Here is a 22,302-nt window from a genome sequence, read left to right on the forward strand (position 1 = left end):
TAGCTTTCATGACAAGCACAACCAAAATGTTGACCTTCTGAGTTAGTCTTAGTTCTAAAGAAGGTCAGTGTCCAGGTTAAAATAAAGGTAATGGATGTGGGCATATTGAGAGTGTTCAAATACTCTGATATTATATATTATATAAAACTTGCCAGTTTGGGTTAACCTTGTACTGACGAACGATTAAACGAATGTACGACATGGGTCAATCAATGTATGCACCCCTGGCATCCGCAGATCCTGGGGGGGGGAATAAAAAGAGTCATTCAGTGCACATCAAGAGCTATATCAACCAGAGGCACAAGACTACATAAAAAGCGTGACTTACAGGCCAGTATTACAAGTGATTAATATGAGACTCGCTCTGGGAAAACTGGACCTAATGCATGTGCCTTTTCAGTAATAAGAGACCTCATTTAAATGAAAAAAATCCATAAAAGCGGACAGGGGCGCCCATGCACAGGCGGTCTGCACAGCATAATCTGGGACGACACCTTACGCACATGCATTAGGCCCAGTGTTCTCAGAACAAGGCTCCATATCAAGAAATGGATTTTGAAACTTAAGTATACCAAGTTTTTAGTATTTTGTACAATGGCAACTTATTCAGCCAAATAAAAACCGAAGTTTTAACTATTGATAAGGATGAAAAACTAGTACCTAAGTATACGACGTTTTAACAAATGATTAACATGGCAACTTGGTCACCACAGGTGAGGGGAAATAGTCAATCTGTTGTATGAAGTTTTAACTAGTGATAGCATTGCAAATAAGTCAGAATAGCTAAGAATACATAGTTTTAACACTTGGTTAAGATGGCAAAATTGTCAGCTAAGTATATCAAGTTTAAACAAGTGATTTAAGAAGCAAATTTGACAGCAAAGTATATTAATTTTAACAAGTGAGTAGGATAGCAAATGTGTTAGCTTAGTATACGGAGTTTAAAATAGTGATTGAAAGATTAAAATGTGTAAGCTAAGTACATGTATATTAAGTTGCAACAAGTGATTAAGATGGCAAATATAGCATCTTAGTATATAAAGTTTCACAAATGGTCATACAAAGTTTATCACAATATATTATCAAAATGTGTTAAAATAGTACTTACAAATACGCATAGAAATTTTCATTTATTAAAACAGTTTACAGTCCTAGAAAGATTTTAAACATTGATATGCACATTTAAAAATGATAGAAAAATAAATGCTTATAATAGCAAAGCAGCTTTAACAGGTGAAAAAGACAAGGCTAGGTTCACAGCAGTGTAAATGTACATAAAGAAGACGTGTGTGTAATACATTTTGGCTGTGCTCTGTGAAAAGGGGGTTTCATGCATATGCGTACAGTGTCGTCCCAGATAAACCTGTGTAGTCCGCACAGACTTACTTTAAACGAAAATAAATCATACAAGCGGAAAGTTTCGTCCATAATTAGCCTGTGCGGACTTCACAGGCTAATCTGGGACAACAATTTATGCACATGCATTAAACATCCTTTTTACAGAGCATGGATGATTTGAAATATTATCTATCAAAGATGGTCCACAAAAGAGGATGTAGATGTTATGATACAAAAATACATTAATCTGAGTATTTTACCAACATATCACATTTTGAAAACATAACCAAATAGGAAAGTTCACATAAAACTTGGGTCCATTTATCGTATAATTGGTTCATACTTTATTGAGATAACCAATTTAATACAATAATTATATGAAGAGGTAACGTTTAAAAAAGTGTCCTGAAACAGGCAATATACAACATACAAAGCATATAAATGAAATTAAACAAAATGACTTTACAACCAATTACTTAATTAAGTCATTTTTAAAGCAAATATGAAGTTAGCAGAACAATTGGTATTCTTAAAATAAGGTGAACAATACACATGTCCACAGGACACAGATGCCCCAACATTCCGATTTTATCACAAAATTCCAGATTTGCCAAAAACAAGTTTTTTTATGGCCAAAATTTGCTTTTGACTTCTACGTGTTACCTTGACCTTTCATGCGACGTGTGATGAATGTGACACTCAGTCGACTCATGTTGATCATTTGTGTTTCTTTTTATATTGCATGATGAGTGGAAATATTATAGGCCATACAAGATGGTTTATGGCTAAATTTGACATTTGAACTGTTAATGTGACCTCAAAATTGACCTTTGAACTGTAATAGCGACCTCAGATTTGACCTTTGAACTGTAAGTGTGCCCTCAGACTTTGAGGTAAGGACAAGTGTGGTACACAATATACCTCGTCATAGTATGGTCTGAATAAGTGCCACATTATTTGATACATGTTTTGTTTTAAAGAATTTGAAACAATATTTTTTAATTTTGTCATTTTCTAAACTTTGACAAGGCAGCTTTAATATAGACAATAAAAATAAAAGCTGAAATACCAATATAGAAACATATTAAACATGCATCATACTTAAAAAAATAACCCGCACTTTGTGAAAACTCTTTTCTTAACCAAAAACCTTAAAACCCTGGTAGATTGCAGATTACTTCTGAACATCACAAACAGCTTTATCTAAGTAATCATGTGCTTAAAGCCAGAAATAAAATTAAGTATCTTTTGAATTCTGATGTAATCCAACAATCTATTTGCAATGTAACAGAGCACATTTTTTTTATAAATTTTACATCATAATTAAAATCAACATTTATGGATGCCTAACTGGTTATTTATACTGAGAAAATTACAAGCACAAAAATCATGATAAAAGTTAAAATAAGTGACAAATCATGGGACATAAATAAGGTATGGGACTTTAACACTAAAATTTACAATTGAAAGCAGGGACAAATATAATAGAGTCTGGTTGTGAGAAAACTGGGCTTAGTGCATTAAGTGTTTTCACTAGGGAAGGGACCGAATAACCGAATATTCGAATATTCGAAAATCGGCCGAATATTCGAATCCAAAATTCATATTCGAGTATTTTATTTTTATGCAAAGACCCTTCCAAAAAAGTACATGTACAAAGTCACAGTTTTGGTTTCCATTTAAAGTCTTTGCTTTGATAAGAGCTGCCATCAATGAACGAGATGATAATTGGCAAACGGGAGGGTATAAGGAGAGGAGCCAATCGTCAATTCAGAGTAATGCAATATGTACAAATTATTTTCTAAAAATCAGTCAAATATGAAAGTCAATTTATGTGAAACATTAACGTTTATTAATAAACATTTAGAAATCTGTGTTTTACAGGTTTTTTTACTTCAGCGGTTAATTGTATAAACAGTGGTTAATATTAGCTTTAGTTACTTGATTAGCGCAGTTATTTACATGGATATTTTACCTCCATATATTTGTATTTTTTTGTATAAACGATGGTTACTCCATTATAACCTAACCATTGAAATTTGTTAACTTATCACTGTAAAATACCAACAACGCAATCCTGAAAATGACATCGTTTTCGCGCAATTTGTCAAACGAACATTGTTCAATATAGCCTCTGACTTTGTCACAAAAGAAATAAGTGAACAACGTGCTTAAACCTTCAGTGACCGAGAGGTGGACGGTTTTAAGAACTTATTGAAAGAACATCTTCATAAAATCAAAGCAAATAAAAGCGGAAAATCGTTACTTAATAAGTAACGGACACCATGCTCGTTGTAGTCAGAAACTTGGTACATGACATTATTTAAAGCCCCGTTAACACTTAAATTCAACGAATATTTTGTAAACTGTTGCATAACATAAAGTAAACCCATAAACAATCAGTGTTCTTTAAAGCAATAGCCAAATTTGAACGCTAGATGTGGTCTGGTAACATAGATTTAAAAAGATACAATCTTACCAGACCACATCTGTCGTTTAAATTTTGGGTATTATAAGTAACACTGATTTGTTTATGGGTACACTTTATTTTACGAAATAATTTACAAAATATTCGTTGATTTTGAGTGTTAATGGGGCTTTAAAAGGATCTGTCTGGTTATGATGTTTACGCATTAAATCGCAAAACTCATTATAATTTATCGTGATGATATAACTATTTTGGTAAATTTACATTAGCGACACGGATTCAATTCACATGGACCGAAGTATTGTGCAACGTAGCAATAAGACGAAACGAACACATAATGTTTAATATATGTTATCAAATCTCGGGTAAATACAGTTTCATCCAATTGCAGTGCACGTTGTGCAGCAATAAAACGAAACTTAAACATGCTTTTTACATAATTTCACGAAATGTATTATCGAATCCCGCCTGTTTAAAGTTTTAAGCAATAAAAGTGTGCGTTTTGCAACACTGCGTTTTGCAAGATAGATTATATATTTGAAATTAATTAAATACACATAAAATAATTCTTTGGAACGAAAGCACTTGCATTGAACATCAAGTTAAATGCAGTTTGTTTTTTATAAGCTAATATGTATTTAATGTTCATGCCATTGAGCATTAAATATTGGGGACTTAAAAAGGATAACTACATTCGTTTCAAGTTACCGAATTAATATACGTACCATCACTAAATTATGTTTCAGTTAAGCTTTATTTTATTAAATTATTGCATAGTTGATAAGTCTACTTATTGTTTTATTCATTTAGCTTACCGTACCTTATATAGCTCGAATAGCTTTTTTTGTGATCTTATAGAAGGTTTAAACGAATATCGGCACAAAATGTCTTGTATCGGAACGCCGGGACAAACACCCAAATCGCGGTCACGTCGAGATCTAGCATGTATGTTTTAATTCCGTTATTCATATATCAAATCCATGATCATCTAATAAGAATTTGGTTTCTTAAATTTATACCAATTAAATCGTCTATGTTCTTAATTCCAGAAAAAAATACCGAAACCAAAAGCAAACATAATGATCGATGGAAAGTAATCCAAATCAATTAGAAGTATTGTAATAAATTAGAATTAAGGTAATGTGTTTTCCTGAAATATCTTACATTTTATGAAACTAAACAGTATTTATTTAAAAAGAAGAGCTCCATAATTAATGATCTTAAACAAATAAATATTACTCTATCCAAGTTTTCAAAGCTGCACATAAGATACGATTTATAGTGGCATTTGTGGCAATCAGGAATAGTAATTTGCTCCGGACGGTCATAGGTTCGGACATTTTAATATAAGGTTTAAAAATAATATTTCCAGTATTCGTTCCCGTCCCTTGTCTCTACAGTCCACACAGGCTCATCAGGGACAACCGAAATTTTATTTTTGTTTAGGCGAAATTCCATTTAAATGAAAAAACAAATTAAAGCAGAAATTGTTGTCCATTATTAGCCTGCGCAGAGAGCACATGCTTATCTGGGACCACACTATAAGTGTATGCATTAAGCCCTCTTTTCACAGAGCGAGGCTCAACACATAAAGTGAAGGTTACAAGGGGCAGACAACTCAATCAGAGAAATTGTACATAATACAAGTGATAATACTTTAAATTAAATCATATCACACACACAGGATGTTAGTAAAACAAATATATATTTGGCACAATAGTTAACTGGATATATAGGTTACTCAAAACACAAAATGAACACATCTTTAACAAGTATGTACATTAAAGCAACAGTGTACTAATGACATGCAAAACATGGGAACAAAATAAACATTGCTTCCAAGAATTTCTAATTAATATTTTGGACTTTATTAAACAATATGGGATTTTTCCACTGACGTACAAACATTGAAATACATTTAATGCATATGACAGACCGATATATGTTTATAATTATTCTAAATCTACTTACTAATACAATACATTTTGTACCCAAAAGGAATTATTTTAATTAAAACACACGCAAATTCGTAGAATTGATATCCCCAGCCAATATGCTTCTGGACACAAAATGTTATATTTGACACTTAAAATGCATTTTTTTCAAGATGCAAAGGGCCATAACTCCATTATTAACAGATGGTATACAATGCCATTTGGCGTGCACCATCCTCTTATCCATGTATATACTTATACCAAGTATCAATGAAATCCACCAAAGATATGGCTCCGGACACACACACAAAAGCATTTTTTCAAGATACAAAGGGCCATAACTCCGTTATTAACAGATGATGTACAATGCCATTTGGCGTGCATCATCCTCTTATCAATATATACATACTCATACCAAGTTTCAGTGAAATCCGCCAAAGTACTTCCAAGAAATGGCTCCGGACGGACGGAAAGACGGACGGACGGACAACGCCAAAACAATATCCCTCCGCCTATGGCGGGGGATAATAAAACAACAAGACCTTGTCACAGTAGTGCCAAATCCCTGCCGAAATGTGTTTGCTTGTATGACAACATTTGTTTTAGAGAGTAGAATAATATTTGTAAAACATGGCAGCTGTGTCATCTATTTATATTTCAAGGATCAATTAGTAATATAGTGTTGGAATTATGCTGTAGAGATTTAAATATATGTAAATGAAAGAAAGGGAGGTAATTAAAAAAGAAGACTATAAACAGTTACTGTTCTTGATCACTTTATTTTTCCTTTACTTCATATATTCATTTTGCAGTGAATACTTCAGTGTTCAATTTAAAATATTATTGTTGAATTTGTAGGGAGATATAACAAATTGAAAGCTAAAATATTTACTATGAAATTAAATTAAATATAATTTAAAATTATAAATAAATTACAAAATAAAATTTAAAAAATAATTAAAAAATAAATAAAGGAAGATTATTAAAAAACTACGACCGAAAGAGTTATGTATCATGTTCACTGCACTTCTCCTACTTGCCATCTGTTTATATTTCTAGTTTCGAGTAAATCCCTTCAGAAGATTCAGAGTTTTGCTCCGGACAAAAATTTACTTTGAAATTATATAAAAGGGGAGATAATTTTAAAAAATAAGGTAGATAGAGTTATTGTTCTTGGTCACTTCACTTCTCCTAGTTGCCATCTGTTTATTTTTCAAGTTCAAGTAAATCCCTTCAGTAGATTTAGAGTTATGCTCCGGACAAAAATTTACTTTGAAATTAAATAAAAGGGGAGATAATTAAAAAACTAAGGTATATAGAGTTATTGTTCTTGATCACTGCAATTCTCCTAGTTGCCATCTGTTTATATGTCAAGTTTCAAGTAAATCCTTTCGGTAGATTTAGAGCTATGCTCCGGACTAAAATTTACATTGAAATAATATAAAAGGGGAGATAATTAAAAACTTAGGTAGAAAGAGTTATGGTTCTGGGTCACTGCACTTCTCCTAGTTGCAATCTGTTTATATTTCAAGTTTTAAGTAAATTCCTTAAGTAGATTTAGAGCTATGCTCCGGACAAAATTTACTTTGAAATTATATCAAAGGGGTGATAATTCAAAAACTAAGGTATATAGATTTATGGTTCTTGTTCACTGCACTTCTCCTAGTGGCCATCTGTTTATATTCTAAGTTTAAAGTAAATCCATTGACTATATTTGGAGGTATGCTCTGATCAAAATTTCGGACTGACGCACAGACGGACAGAAGGACGGACGGACGGGACCAATAACTATATCCCCTCGTAAAAAAATTTCGGCAGGGATAATTATGACCTCCTAGATTTAATATATTCACTACTAATAAATACAGTTGAATGGCACATAACATAGCAGCAGTTATATACATGTATTGTAAATAATCAAATGAAACGTATAAACATTGACCTCATGTTATCTTTGGATGGAATCAAGTCGAGTATTTATAACAATGTTTAAACAATTAGAGCATAATGCAATTTGGGAATGTCAGAAATAAATATAAATACAACCTTTAACTGAATTGAGCTGAGTCATGTGAACTTGGGTCTTATGGCTATAGCACAGCTCAATACAAGCCAGTGCTGTTGCGCAGTCCGGTCAAAAGCAATGCTCTCTGCTTTAAAGTAACGAAAGGTTTCGTGGTTTGATTAAAGGAAATGATATTTCCTGAACAGATGTCTTCACTGCGCAGGCTGGTCTGAATCTGTTCCGGTCGTATATGGCATAAGACCCATTTTTTGCATGACGTGGTTCATTTAGTTTTATTTTTGAAGCATGCATCACAATCAAAGCTAATTCATGGCAAGATAGGAATGTAATATCAGCTTGATAACAAGTTTAATGAAGCATGGTCTGAACATTATTGTTTGTTAGTTACCTACTACAAATGATTTCTTGGTACCATCTGGTCTTCTCTTGAATTCATAGCTGTATTGAATGGAATTCATATACACACTACATTGAACCCGTCATACAGAGGAAAAGAGTTATGTGCTGGGCCGTGCTCCTAACTAGCAGCACATGTACCATGTGTGACCCTTGATCTTTCCCAAAGTATAGCTGAATGACACTATGGCATGATAGGGTTGTACCATATGGACCTCAGCTGAGACCAAACCAACATGAGAAGGCCAGCTCCAACAGTGACTGGGGGGAACCGTCCTCTAGACACACAAACATTTCATGACCTTCAGGCATATGTCTCCTGTAAAATGGCAAACATAAAATGTGTGGTTCAATTCTATAAAGCGTAGCGCTAGATTGATATTCTGGTAGTCTTCGCACTCATAAAATATAATTTGGTCGCCATAAAAAATAATTTTGCCAAAGTAACAATAAGTTGATAAAATCCTAAAATGAATGCATATTATCATGTTTAATGAACAAAAGGTTTTGTCCATAGGATACAGATGCCCCCACATTCAATTTTTTTTATTTGAGCTTTGACATGCATGTGTGACCTTGACATTTGAGGTAGGAATATAGGTGTAAAACACTTTTTTAAGTAAAATTCATTTTACTTATTAAATACTTACCTGCTATCTATTAGCTTACTCCTTTTCAAGGGGAATTAACCCATCCGGAATTTAAACTGGGAATCGGCCACCTCCATACCGTAATACAGGCCAGGTTAATCAAAGTGCAATGCAACCTAGGTAAAAACCGGTAACTAACTCTCAATAGTCTTTCAATATATATACAAAATATTAATCGAATAGCTGGGTGCGAGGTGGGACTTACCGATAGCAGGTTAGTATTTATTAATGATAATGAATTTTACTTTAAAAAAAGTGTTGTTTTTTTAATGTCATAAATACGTTACCTGCTATCTATTAGCTGATATTGCAGCTGCGGAGGGAAGGTTCGTATATATTTTCCAATCACAGTAGAACCCATATACCGGGTTATCGGCTAATGATACCAAAACCCAAACAAGGGTTATCAGCTAATCTTCGTGAGAACGGTATTATTTGTGACTTCTCGGACAGAATAAGTATGTCAATGTCGTAAAAGACACTACCGTTAGTGAAATCACAATGAGACCAAACATATACAAATTGTATTGTTGGCACTTCAGAGAACGAAGATAAAAAGATGAAAAAGGTGGTCGGATTCCTCCAGAAAATAGCTTGGAGCATGTCAGAAAGTAAGGTGTGATTAATATACGCCCACGAAATAGACAGAGCTCTTAATTCATGCGGTCAGATCCTAAAAATGAATGATTCATTAGATTACAAATAAAAGTAAACCTTCCTTTGTCGAGATATAACCTAGAGAAATAGAAACCTCAGATACATCCCCCGTTTTTGGGAAATGAAGAGTGTCTTTTGAGTACCTCGAATGGACTAACACTGCTGAGATAGAATTTCAAGGCCCCGATTGGCCATAGAAGTTCATCCTCATCTTCATGTCTACCATTTTATAACAAACCAGTAAACATGCAGCTTTTTGAAGCCATATAGAGGAGTTGATATTAAGCAAGGAATTTTGGCTGCCACAACAAAGTGAAGACGGCATTAGATACAACTGAAATTGGTCGTATTCAACAGAAAAAGCATGAATTTCACTTTCTTAAGCAACCCAATAACACAAGCCAAATCCTCTTAAGCAGGTTAGGGAACGAAAAACATAGTGTTGAAGTTCCAAAACTTGGATCAGTTCCAAAATAGGTAAGACAGCACAGAGTTGTGATGACTTACAAAAACCAAGGTAAACGAAAGCATAATCTGTATCCTTTGATGGAGATAATTCTTATAATCAAACCAACATAAGATAAAAACCTCTATGCATCTTGCACAGTGATTAAGGTAATAAATATGCTCTATAATACCCAGTCAAAAAGAATTCCAGAGAACCTCATAGACAGTTCTGATGGAATTATCCTTGCAAAAGTAACAAGGATTTAATCTATAACAGAAAAACGTTCTTCTGTAGAGAATACTTAATAATGGCCAGACATGTAGTGGCACATGTTTTGATCAGTATAAAATATGTCTTTATACCCACGCTTTTCGGAGAAAAAGTGGGAATATTGTGGTGATGTGCGTCCGTCCGTCCGTCCGTCCTTCCTGGCCACACTATTAGCACTAGAACCTTGAAACTTACTTACATGGTAGCTATGAGCATATGTGCGACGGTGACAGTGACGGAATTTTGATCCGACCCCTGGGTCAAAAGTTATGGGGGTTGGGGCGGGGCCGGGTCAGAGATTTTCCTGCGACCGCGATTCAAAAAAGGGTCATAATTACTGTGTCCCTTCAGATATTGCTTTCATATTTGGTATGCATGTGTATCTAGACACCACCTATCCATGCGCATACAATTTTTTACCCCTGTGACCTTGACCTTGAACTTTGGATCAGTTTTTAGGTTTTGAAATCTGCTACCGCGATTCGTAAAAGATTCATTACTACTGTGTCCCTTTTGATATTGCTTTCATATTTGGTATGCGTGTGTATCTGGACAACACCTTTCCATGCGCATACAAAATTTTACCCCTCTGACCTTGACCTTGAACCTAGGGCTCAGTTTTCAGGTTTCGAAATCTGTGACCGCGATTCGAAAAAGGCTCATAACTACTGTGTCCCTTCACATATTGCTTTGATATTTGGTATTCATGTGTATCTGGACAAGACCTTTCCATGCGCATAAATTTGTTAACCCCTTTGACCTTGACTTTGAACTCGGGCCAGTTTTCAGGTTTTGTTGAATATTTAGAAGTATTTTTCCGTATCTGGTAATTGTCAATATAACAGTAAAATTATCACTCAGTGTTATCACTAACTAAATATTAAACTCATTTAGATACCTTCAGTAACAAAGATTCCATTTAATACATGTATATTTAATATAGTTTATGTGTAATTAAATTGAGTACTGAAGATATTGAAAATGGTGAACCTATTAGCATTTGTGTTTTATTCACTTAACACTCTTCAGGTTAACTGCCTACACTATAATTTGAAACTATTGCTTCATTTTCGTTTTTATATGAACCTTTGTTTGTGTTGGGTGAATTTTCAGGTGCTTAATAATTTTACACTTCCTGATTTAATTCAATTCAATGGCTTCAATAGTAGTTTTTATTCTAGAATGTAGATAATATACGAAATTACTAGATAATGCAAGATGCTTTACACATTTTACAAGTTTATAAGAAATAGTAACATATTTAGACGTTTTAGCTTTCCCTGGTACTTTTCATAATTATCATAATGAAAACACAAATAAAAACTAATAAACGTGCTTACATAATTAAACTCATTAAGAAAGGCCACATAACAATACTGTCTAAAACATTCCTATAAATTAGCACGTGTACCATTACAACTAAAATATAATATGCCTTATGTTTGTCAGGGCTTTTATCAAATGAAGCACTGTATTATGTATAGTACTTCAAATGATATGCGTATCACTTTTGTGTATTTTAATACGTTTATCTGATGATATAAACGTGTTAGAATTTTTATCAAATTTAACACTGTATTATTTATAGTACTTCAAATGATATGCGTATCACTTTTGTGTTTTATTCACTTAACACTCATACGTTTATCTGATAATAAAAACGTGTTAGAATTGTTATCAAGTTTAACATTGTATTATTTATAGTACTTCAAATGATATGCGTATCACTTTTGTGTTTTATTCACTTAGCACTCTTCAGGTTAACTGCCTACACTATAATTTGAAACTATTGCTTCATTTTCGTTTTTATATGAAGCTTTTGTATGTGTTGGGTGAATTTTCAGGTGTTTAATAAATTTACACTGCCTGATTTAATTTAATTCAAAGGTTTCAATAGTAATCTTTATTCTAGAATGTAGATAATATACGCAATTACTACTTTGTTGCTTCAGTACCTTATATTGGATTGTTTTCTTCTGTTATGTCTACCCGTTGTTTGTATGTCACATAACAATACTGTTTAAAACATTCCTATAAATTAGCATATGTACCATTACAACTGAAATATAATGTACCTTATGTTTGTTAGGGCTTTTATCAAATGAAGCACTGTATTATGTATAGTACTTCAAATGATATGCGTATCACTTTTGTGTATTTTCGTACGTTTATCTGATAATATGAACGTGTTAGAGTTTTTATCAAATTTAACACTGTAATATTTATAGTACTTCAAATGATATGCGTATCACTTTTGTGTATTTTCGTACGTTTAAATAATAATATAAACGTGTAGTCGGCGTTTACGATCGAAATCAAGATATGTAGTATCATTATTACATGTATAAAAATTTTAATAGTTTATGTCATTAGCTCTACTATGTTAATTGTTATGAACACATAAAAGGAAAATAATTTCTCATAAGAACTCTAAGTGTTATACATTTAGATCTTAAAAATCAAATCAATTAAATGCATTAAAAACTTGTATACATCTTTATTAATAAAATAATACGAAAATAATTTTTTTCTTAACATACAATTTCGCAAAATAAATCTTACATCAACATGTTTCTGATTTGCATATGTTTGTTAATAATTGGAATATTTAACCAAGCCAGTTGTTTATTGTTGTTTTTTTCTCTCATTTTTGTGATTATTTATTTTATCATTACTATGGAATACTCAACTTTTTGTATTCCTCCTTTTTGTTTTCTATTTTTGTTTGTATATATGAATATATTATGTCTTATAATAGAAAGCAAGTGGACATATTTTAAAATAGAAACTAACTGGACAATCACACACAAACTATCATTTACATCACCAATCACCTCTTTAAATGATTAAACTATGCACTTTGAATGTAAAAGGGCTAAACAATAAAGACAAACGTATAAAAATCTTCAAATGGTTAGATGACAAAATATATAGTATATGCCTATTACAAGAAAGTCACTTGATAAATACTTTAACACAAACCTTAAAAGATGAATGGGACGGAGACATATATCTCAGTGGACAACATACTAATAAACAAGGCATTGCCTTTCTGATTAAAAACAATATAGGGATCACAGTCGATAACTTCAACGAAATAATACTTGGCAAACTAGCAAGTATATATATCAAAATACATGAAACACAATTAACGTTAATCAACGTCTACGGTCCTAACATAGATGATTCCACATTTTACGAAACATTACAATCTTTTATAATTGATAACCAAGATAAAAATATTATAATCGGTGGTGATTTCAATACTGTCCTGAGCCCATTATTAGATAAAAAGCAGGGAAACCTTTATACTCATCCTAAAAATAGAAACATTTTGAATAACATAATTGAAAACTACAATATGATAGATATCTGGCGTACAGTATACCCAAACGAAAGCAAATTCACCTGGCACTCAAACACAAAACCAACAATATTTTGTAAATTAGACTATTTTTTAATATCTGAATCTCTTTGCAACATTATTGACACATGTAACATAAAACCAGGATTTATGACTGACCACTCTCTAGTTGAACTTAAATTACTCAATATACTACCTGAAAGAGGCCCAGGATACTTTAAAATTAACAATAGCATCTTATTGGATACACAATATCAAACACAAATAAAACAGGAAATATTAAATACAGTTCAAAATAATAAAGATGCAAACCCAAACACCCTATGGGAAGTAATTAAAGGTAATATACGTAACACAACAATTAGATACACATCATTTAAACAAAAAGAAACACACAAACTTGAAACTGAAACCATCAAAACCATTGAAACACTTGAAAAACAATTGCATCAAACAAACACAAATGATACCACCGACATTGAAAATGAAATAACATTAAAAAAACAAATATTAGATGGAATCTATCATACACGTTTCAATGGAATAATACTAAGAGCGCGTGCACAGCATGTTGAACACAATGAAAAAAATACAAAATACTTCGCAAACATTGAAAAACGTAGAAGTGAACAAAAAACTGTACACAAATTATTAGTCAATGGCAAAGATATAACAAACAAAACTCAAATACTAGAAGAACAACGTTTATTTTTCGAAACCCTCTATAAACGAAAACATGTTGCAAATAACACCCTTTTTAAAAGTACACATCACGCTTTAAATGAAGAGGAAAAATTATTGTGTGACGGATTACTTAATGAATATGAATGTGGAATAGCACTAAAAGAACTGAAAAATAACAAAAGTCCAGGATCTGATGGCATCACAATCGAATTTTATAAAATATTCGGAGTGATATTAAAACACATTTAATCAATTCACTTAACTATTCATTTAACAACGAAAACTTAACTACGCTACAAAAACAAGGTATAATATCACTCATTCCAAAACCCGGAAAAAACTTAGAATCCTTAACAAACTGGCGCCCGATTAGTTTACTAAACAATGATTATAAAATTGCAACTAAAAGTATAGCAAATAGAATTAAAAAAATATTACCATCAATCATTTCAAAATCTCAATCTGGTTTCATAAAAGGACGTTAAATTGGTGAAAACGTTCGTCTTATCCAAGAATGCATAAACTATTTCAACAATTCAAACAATCCTGGTCTAATATTCTTTGCAGACTTTGAAAAGGCATTCGATTCGCTTGATCATTCATTTATGTTCACTTGCTTAAAAAAGATGAACTTTGGTGAAAGCCTCATTCAATGGGTCAAACTATTCTATACCGATATTAACAGTATAATCATTAACAATGGCTTCTGTTCAAACAGTTTTAACATCGAACGAGGGGTTCGACAAGGATGTCCACTCTCATCATCGCTATTTATTATTTGCATCGAGTATTTATCACATCACATCCATTCAAATAAACACATAGAAACCTGATGAAGATATCAAACAGTCCCTATTTGCAGACGATGCAACTTATTTTTTAAACGACAATTACGATTCCTTCCATAACCTAATAGAGTCACTAACCCTTTACGGAATGACATCGGGTCTTAAACTAAACAAAAGTAAATGCACTGTGTTACGAGTAGGTAAATTAAAACAAAGTAATGTCCTATATAAAAAAGAAATGAAATTTAATTGGACATCCGATGAAGCCACCACGTTAGGAATTACTTTCACAAATGATGAAAAAGATACAGTTCTTAAAAACATACTACCTAAATTACAGAATTTTAAAAACTGCTTAAAATCATGGCATCACCGTAAACTAACACTAATCGGAAAAACACAGTATTGAAAACGTTTGCACTTTCTAAATTAATTTATGTATTAACAGTTCTCCCAAATCCACCAAAGGATATTATTAGCGATATAAAATCAGCAATGTTTAATTTCATATGGGACGGTAAGCCTGATAAAATAAAACGAAATCAGTTAATTCAATCTGTAGAAAATGGAGGTTTCCAATTAACGAACATTGACTCTTTCTGGAATGCAATCAAATGCAGCTGGGTTAAAAGATACCTAGATAATACCAATACGAGTAAATGGAAATTTTTTACCAGAAAATCCTAAAAAAATATGGTGACTCCTTACTCTTTGAATGTAACATCAGCAATACTATCTTACATGAAATTGCAAACGAAAACATATTTCTGTCTGATGTTCTATCAGCATGGAGTGATGTCACTCATAACCTAGAAACCCAAACCAGCAGAAAAACTATTTTATGGAACAATAAAGACATAACTTCAAACAATAAGACGTTTTTCTATAAAGATTGGTTTGAACGAAGCATTAAATATGTCGACCAATTATATGACTACAGAATTAAGGATTTTTTACTCTTTTGAAGATATATGCTACATATACGGAATACCTTCAAATAATTTTCTGAAGTACTACACATTAATCAAAAGCATACCCATGCATATTAAATCTGAAATCAATACAAATAATACACGATGTACTCAAACAACATTCGTAGAAAACATACTTGAAAGAAAAAACAAAACGAATAAAATATTTTACACACTACAAATAAAAAAAACCTACAGAAAACTCCAAAACCCAACATAAATGGCAAGTCCTTTTTGGAGAACATGAACTTAATTGGAAACACATATTTACCATGCCATATAAAGCAACTATTGAAAGCACACTGAGAAATTTTCAATATAAATACATCCATAGAATTATAGCTACAAATAAATATCTCTTCAAATGCAAATTATCTAACTCAAATCTGTGTGACTTCTGCAGTGAAAACATCGAAACAATAGAACATCTTTTTTGGGAGTGCAAACACATCCAGCCTATTTGGAATCAATTAGTATCTTTTCTTGAACAACAGCAACTAAACGTTAAACTATCTTTCTTAAATGTAAGTTTCGGAATTTACTCATTGAAATCAATAGACTGTAATAATATTGTGAATTTTATTCTTATATTGATGAAATATTTTATCCTTAACATGAAATACAAAAAAACAAGTACCAAGTTTTAATTGTTTTGTCCATAGTCTTAAACTAAAAATCCAGATTGAGAAAGAAATAGCCCTCAGTAATGACACATTACAAATCTTTGAACAAAAATGGAATCGGATTAAATTCTCATAATGTTTGTCCACTTATATACATTTCACTCTAATGTTAGTTTAACTTTCTAAAATATTTTTGTTTATTTTTTTTTTCAATCTTATAAGATCATTGTGAATATACAACAAAACACACAAGTCCAGTATGCTTTCTTCCGACTTTTTACAACTCATCATTTTTCATAAATCTTCTTCTGTTGTTCTTTTTTTTCTCTTTAAAATATATATATATATATATATATATATTAGCATATCTTGTATAACATGTCTGAACGTTATTGCTTTGTACAATCACTATGTTGTATGATCATATACATGTATACAGTGTATGTATTATATTGAATAAAAAAAAAAAAGTTTTCAGGTTTTGAAATCTGCGACCGCGATTCGTAAAAGGCTTAAAACTACTGTGTCCCTTCAGATATTGCTTTCATATTTGGTATGCATGTGTATCTGGACAGCACATTTCCATGCGCATACAATTTTTTACCCCTGTGACATTGACCTTGAACTTGGGGTCAGTTATCAGGTTTCAAAATCTGCGACCGCAATTCGAAAAAGGCTTATAACTACTGTGTCCCTTCAGATATTGCTTTCATATTTGGTATGCATGTGTATCCAGACAACACCTTTCCATGCGCACACACTTTTTTTACCCTTATGACCTTGACCATGAACTTGTTGTCAATTTTAAGGTTTCGAAATATGCGACCGCGATTCGAAAAAGGCTCATATCTACTGTGTCCCTCCAGATATTGCTTTCATATTTGGTATGCATGTATATCTGGACAACACTCTATGGGCATAAACATTTTACCTCTGTGACCTTGACCTTGAACCTGGGGCTAGTTTTCAGGTTTTGAAATCTGCGACCGCGATTCGATAAAGGCTCATAACTTCTGTGTCCTTTCAGATATTGCTTTCATATTTGGTATGCATGTGTATCTGGACAACACCTTTCCATGCGCATACAATGTTTGACCCCTGTGACCTTGACTTTGAACTTGAGGTCAGCGTTCAGGTTTCGAAATCTGCAACTGCGATTCGAAAAAGGCTCATACCTACTGTGTCCCTTCAGATATTGCTTTCATATTTGGTACGCATGTGTATCTGGACAAGATCTTTTCATGCGCATCAAATTTTTACCACTTTGACCTTGACCTTGAACTTAGGGTCCGCATTATGATTTCGAAATCTATTATGTGGTTATCTACCCAATCAGAAAAAGTGCAATCATTTTAATCGGACAAAGGAATTATTCAACAATGAAGCTTGTGTATTGAAAACACATATAGTGTTACACTGTAGTGGCGCAGAGATGTATTTAGTTGTAAATTGTTTGTGTTAAATCATCTGTGAAATGGTTGTTACACAGTAGTGGCGCAGAGATGTATTTGGTAGTAAATTGTTTGTGTTAACTCATCTGTGAAATGGTTAAGCTCATCCATCTAATGTTTATATAAGGGATTATAAAATTTTAGCGCAAAGGGACACCTGTATATGAGAGAAGAGATAGAATGCAGTTTCAACTAACACACATAGGTCGTTGGTTACATCCAGACACAGAGTTGAACATATTATCACTCCTTGTGTCTGGAAACCTGTTAATTATTCGTTATTTGCAAGAACATTAATTTTGCTCTACCGTCTTACACGTAGCAGGTCGTCTCAACGCACTGTTGGATGTTTTGTCTTGCCGAGACTAGTGGGGAGTACTGATAAAAAGATGGAAATATGTGTCATTGAATAATCATGAGATCAATTCCAATAAACTTTAAAACATGCAATGTCGAAGGAGCAATAGAAAAGCAGAAGTCGGCACGAAATGTCGTCTTGCTAATCTTGCAAGAGTCACATTGTGTCCCAACTGTTCCGTGACAGTGACTTCAATGTACATGTATTTATGAAACGATTTCTGACTTAAAATTAATTTATACTAACAAGTAAAATACTTTGTCCACAATCAATATAAGTTATATTGGTGGTATATTCATTAATTGGTTTGCTTTAGATTTTCTCCTTTCAGATATTTTAATTCAATTTGAATGTTAATGACACAAAATAAAAAACTTTAGGGTGGCATATAGCAATCCCACTGTCTGTACCAATCGTGATTCATCGCAATCCTCCATAAGATAGTGTCTAATGGTCGCCATCTTGGCTTGTATTATTTCTTAACTTCCCAAAAGTTCATCAGTCTTTTGTTATAAGTCTGTATACGACGCGCATTTAACTTTGATATTAAAAGCACTGCCAATATTGATTTGTGTTGCATTGTGACCTATTTGCCAAATGCTTTCTCTTTTCCAACATTATTTAATCACGTTATTATCCACTTTTTAAAATGAATTTACGGTGTTTACAAAATCAACCAAATCGAAACTGAAACAAACCAGATTCATTACGTTTCGCGATGTAAACACTAAATATTTGTTCAGTTTGAAGAAGCGAATCGATCATAGATGATGAGCACATTTTTTCTGTCTTTCTCCCTTTGGATACATCCCCAATAATTATTGTAATGTTAAAATATATTTTCTAGAGTGTAGCATGTAATACAAAATGTGTTTGGCAAAGCTATAATTTTACTTGTCCTTATGCGACTTATAAAACATCAACACTTTTGTTTATTGAATACCTAAAGCAGGAAAAAACACAGATTAAAGATGAGATTTTGGACATATTGGATGGCTTTTGAGGAAGAGGTTTTAAATTCATGTTCATTAAAATCACATTTGAAACCTAAAGCTATGCGTCAATCATTGGTGATGTAACTTTTCTAGTCCAACCATGTTACGTCGTGATTGAATGTAAACAAACTCAACATGGTCGAGGGAAGAAAGTGTGCAGTAAGCGCGAACACGAAGATTTTCATGTACCAAACAATTCTGTTATAAATCCGCATGCTAAGAACGTTGAAAAGTTGTAAAAATGAGAGACCTTAAAAGTTGGATTATTAATGGGGTCCCACTGTGTTACGTCACGATTTTTATGAAAAATCGATTATTTTAAGTAACCTCGCATTTTATCGTGAACAAACTGGCGCGTATTTGATAATTGGATGTAAGCATCCGAGAAATATTCTTCGCGAAAATAGCAGCCATTTTATTTTAAAATGACAGAAGGCCAAATCGAAGCTGGGGTAAGTGTTATTAAAAGTTACGTCGTCAATTTAGAAAAATCGCCGATTATTAATTGAATAGCAGCAAAAACAATCTTACAAACCGACCGCACTATTGCTATATCTACTAACAGTTTCCTCGTGCAGAATTAAATGTCACTAAGCCGAGAATTCGTTATCACATAACAACATCGAGTACCCCACCCATTGTCACAACATACATATTGTAAACTCTGATAGATATGTAAATAACGAATTGTTTACGGTTAAAAAATCTGAAGTGGAATCACTTTTGATTGTGATTTTCATTCATGTTTGTGCAATTCTTCCAGCATTAGACAACATTTATCACAGAAATATGATAAGTTACATTTAGCTAAAATCTGTGCTTATATTGTTTTAAACAACATAGGTTGAACATTTGAACTTTCAAGATTAAGGTTATCTGCTTTTTGTTTCACAGAGTATACCAGCAATAGAAGCATAATATGGTAATTATATAATAAATACAAACATGTAAAATGAATAAAAATAACCAAATGTGAAAATGAAAAACAAAACAATAAATAAATATACCAAAATAATAATATTTGATTGTTGACAAATTGTTCTTTTTAGAATAGTATGAATTCTTCTTTAGTCAGACAACATTTAATTAAATTATATAAATACATTTAAATCTTTATACGTGCCACAAAATTCAATATCTTATTACTAAATAACAATTTTAATATAATTGATCAAATATCAAGTTTTCATGCAGCCGCAGGACATTCAAATATTAACTTCAAACGATGAAATCAGATGAGTGTAAAGTAATGTAGTAAGTCAGTTTTGAAGTAGACAAACATCAATCTGAAATAGTGTTTGTAACATCTTCGTTTCCCTTAGCTTGTGACTGCATTATCACTTCAAGATGTTAAGACGTTTTTCTTTACGTCCGGCAAACTGTGCAGGATTTATATTAACGATAGGTGAGTAATTAAAAAATATTTTTTGAATATGGTACTGATTAATTTATTTATGTTAAAGATTTCAAGTAGTTAATGAATTACAACTGCACACACGTTTGGGTAAATATTTTTTTAGATTTGATATGATGTAGGTTTGTGTACATGAACATTCGGTAATTGTAGGTAAACATTAAAATATGATGTTATGATGCTTCTTTCATAAAACAAAATCAATAACAAAGAATCTATAATAAATTATTTGTAGTAATAAAGAAAAGAAAAACATGCGCATACACATGAAAAAGTCTAAAGCTTCTTAGAACTCTTGTGATTTTTATTAAATCGGCTAAAGATACTTAAGGTCGCCGTGGTGTAATGGATATGGTGTCCGCCTAACGACCGGGAGATCACAGGTTCGATCCCCACCGAGGGAGCGTTCTTTAGATCTCCCCCATAGACACCAAGTACTGGTTCTAGGCCCAGGAAACGGACTCGAGAGCGTTTATATAAGCCTTAGGCTTTCGATGCAATCGAGCTTAAATAAATATGTTTAAACTAAACTAAAGATACTTACTGTTGTCGGTCGGCTATGATATTTTACTAAAATAATTAGGATAAACCTCCAGATATTAAAGTTAATAGAAAACCAAACCTCAAGTACTTCATACTCTGCCCTTCGTTTGTCATGAGCAGCTGTTGAAATCACACAGTGGTACAAGTCATGAGTAGTTTATAATAATCACTTACATAATTCAAGGACGAACAGATTGTGATTATATAAATCGACAATATATGAATCGTTCAATATGTTTTGCAAAAATGTTCAATGTTTCATTATTTATGCTCACACACGTATTTGGTATTCTAAGCTTTGTGCTTTCCTGTGGTTATGTGGAAATAGTAATCAAAATGTTTTTATTTCACTCGCACACTACAACAGATGTTTTGTTGCGTTATCTGTGTTAAGGGACCTTTTCACGTTTTGTTAAATTGTCAAAATAAAAAAATGAAGTTGTAGAATCTAAATTATCGTTGTAGTTTGCTTTTTCAGACGAAAACAGTAATGCTGAACATTTACCATGCTCTTAAATATATAGTATATGCATCAATTACGATTAAAAAACCTACAACTTATAAACCTTTACAAACGCGAAACAACTGAATAATTTAGAGAGTTCTGTTATCTATATATATTGTGACATTACGAGTATTGCTTATATAAAGTATAAACATCATTGGGTAAATGAGCAAGGATGGCGGAGTGGTTGAAGTGTTGGACTTTTACTCCAAGTATCAATTGTTCGAGCCCAGTAAATGATTACTTTTTTACTTTCTGCAATTTTTAATGGAGCTATTAGTTCAAAGGGTTACATTTATCAATTTCAAGCATTTCATGACAATATTCAATACATGCAAAATGTGTGGATTTTTTTTAAGAATTACATTGCTACTAAATATTTCAAGTATTATTGTGCCATTAAACGTATCCATTTTAAACGATTGCATGATTTAATGTCGACCTAAGGGGAACACATAG

Source organism: Dreissena polymorpha, chromosome 13 (assembly GCF_020536995.1).
Source record: "Dreissena polymorpha isolate Duluth1 chromosome 13, UMN_Dpol_1.0, whole genome shotgun sequence".
NCBI classification, from domain to species: domain Eukaryota; kingdom Metazoa; phylum Mollusca; class Bivalvia; order Myida; family Dreissenidae; genus Dreissena; species Dreissena polymorpha.